Below are 2,812 nucleotides of genomic sequence, written 5' to 3'. Positions count from 1 at the left end.
GTGCAGGAGGCAGCTGATCGATGTTTCTCTCTCACCGATGTTTCTAACTCTCTATCCCTCTCCCTTCCTCTCTGTAAAAAAAAATAAAAAATAAATAAATAAATAAATAAAAATAGAAAGTCAATAAAATATATTTAAAAGAAAGGGAGAGGAAGAGGGGATAGAAACATCAATGAGGAGAGAGAACCATTGCTCGGCTGCCTCCTGCACGCCCCCTAACTGGGGATCGAGCCTGCAACTCGGGCATGTGCCCCCACCCGGAATCGAACCCGGGACCCTTCAGTCCGCCGGCCAACGCTCTACCCACCGAGCCACACCAGCCAGGGCTGTAGTCTTCATATCCAAATCATAGGACTGAAGGGAAACCCCTCCCGTCTTATCCCCAAGTCACATCAAGGTTCCGTGTGTCCATCTGACACGTAATCCTGGCCTCCTGCAGGTTGTTTCCTGTCTCCATGGCAACCTGCGACGGGGGCCGCCTCTCGCCCCATCTTGCATGAATCCTGCGGGGAATAGTTTGCTGCTGTCTCACCTGGGTCTGACTCACCTGCTCTCCTGCCCAGCCTTCCCACCAGGAAACCAGTGACCACTTCCCTGTGTATCTTTCTACACCTTTTTCCTCCTTTTTTTTTTTTTTTTAAATATTTTTATTGATTTCAGAGAAGAAGGGAGAGAGAGAGAGAGAGAGATCAATGATGAGAGAGAATCATGGATCAGCTGCCTCCTACAAGCCCCCCTATTGGGGACGGAGCCTGCAACCTGGGCGTGCGGCCTGACCAGGAATTGAACCTTGACCTCCAGGTTCAGAGGTCGATGCTCAACCACTGAGCCACGCCGGCTGCCTGCGGGGCAGGAGCATGGTTTAAAAATAAACAAGTGCACACAGCACCGAGCAGGCGTTCGCAGCCGTTCAGGAAACGGTGCTCATGCATGACAAGGCTATTGGAGGACGCGGTCCCCTAGCCGTCTTTGGGGGGGAGAAGGTACGTCTCCCAGCAAACAGCTGGAGGATTTGTGGGGGAGGGGACAATACGAGAGACACAACGGGGCCCTCACCGGTTTGGCTCAGTGGATAGAGCCTCGGCCTGCGGACTGAAGGGTCCCGGGTTCGATTCCGGCCAAGGGCATGTGGTTACAGGCTCCTCCCCGGGCCAGGCCCTGGTCGGGCGCGTGCAGGAGGCAGCCCATCGATGTGTCTCTCTCACATCCATGTTTCTCTGTCTCTCCCTCTCTCTTCCACTCCCTCTAAAAATCAATGGAAAAATATCCCGGGTGAGGATTAAAAGAAGAAGAAGAAGAAAAAAAAGACCCAGCCGGGCACCCAGCCATCGACCGTCCCCCGTCCGTGTACCTGTGTGGCCCTCGCAGGACGGAAGAGAACAAGGGGTACTGGACACGGATGGAGACCCCGACCTCAGGAGCTCACCCAAGTGCAATGCTCTCCTCAAGCCTGGCCTTCCCGAGACCTCCCGAGCCGCGTGATCTGGAAGCCGGTGCGTTAGGAGTCAGGAGGTGTCCGTCTAAGGCGGTGGCGGCGGAAGGAACATTCTCTCAGGAGCCAGGCCGCTCACCTGGGCACCCTGAGCGCCTCAGCATCCCATTCACAGCCTAAAGGGAACCCTCTTCCGCCCGCCTCCCTCCCCGAGGCCCTAACAGGATTATGTAAATGCCAGCGCTCTCGGGGAGCCAGGCCTGTGAGTGTACCCATCAGCCTTGTTGATATCATTCTGATTCCCGAGTAGGTCCCTGTCCGTCCCAGGCACCTTCCTGCTCTTTGTCTCGCCAGGAAAGGACGCATCACCACTTAACAGAAGATGGATCTCGTGGCAGCGAGCAGTGCGTTATGAAAGACGAGGACAGTCGATGTCCAGATAACCGACCAGATGTCAGTCAGACTTTGAGACGATGGGTGGACACTGTGGGTGGACTTCTAGCTCAGTGAGAACGTTCAGGGACACGCAGGGAAGAAATAGGAGAGCGTGGTGCCCCCCCCTTCCCCTTAAGTTTCTATTTTTTTTTAAAAAAATAGCCCTAACCGGTTTGGCTTAGTGGATAGAGCGTCGGCCTGAGGACTGGGGGGTCCCAGGTTCGATTCCGGTCAGGGGCGTGTGCCTTGGTTGTGGGCACGTCCCCAGTGGTGGGTGTGCAGGAGGCAGCTGATCAGTGTTTCTCTCTCATCGATGATTTCAGAGAGGAAGGGAGAGGGAGAGAAACATCCATGATGAGAAAGAATCACGGATCGGCTGCCTCCTGCACGCCCCACCCTGGGGATGGAGCCCGCAACCCGGGCCTGTGCCCCGACCAGGAATCGAACCTCGACCTCCTGGTTCATAGGCGGAGTGAGATTTATTTTACATTTACAGGTAATTCTTTTCTAACGCTTAGAACTAATACACAGAAAATTTGGGGCACTTCTTATACATAGGGTACAGTAAAAAAAAAATGTAGGCAGTTTGACGACAGCCGATGTTATGAAATGCTATCTGCACTTCAATTGGTGTTTTAAGGATTATTTAAAAACGATCCCTCCTTATTACCCTGAGTTTACTCTCTTAGCTGTTTTACACTTTCATATTTTTTTAAAAAAATTGCTTTTTTACCCCATTAAAGACAGTTACAAATCTGTTCTAATTGCCCGAGATGAAAACAGGGCTTAGAAATACTGACGCTTCCAGGTCTTTCTGCGATCACTTTGATGACCTTTTCCGAGTTTAAAATTTTCTCATTCCCCGGCTCTCTCTGCCAGAGACCGGCACGCTGGTTTTTCTAACTAACATGCCGTGTACCCCGGGTTGGCATTTTAATTTTCTAA

The sequence above is a fragment of the Myotis brandtii genome, unplaced genomic scaffold, assembly GCF_000412655.1.
Source record: "Myotis brandtii unplaced genomic scaffold, ASM41265v1 scaffold888, whole genome shotgun sequence".
NCBI lineage: Eukaryota > Metazoa > Chordata > Mammalia > Chiroptera > Vespertilionidae > Myotis > Myotis brandtii.
The sequence above is the reverse complement of the archived record's forward strand: the minus strand, read 5'-3'. Positions refer to the sequence as shown.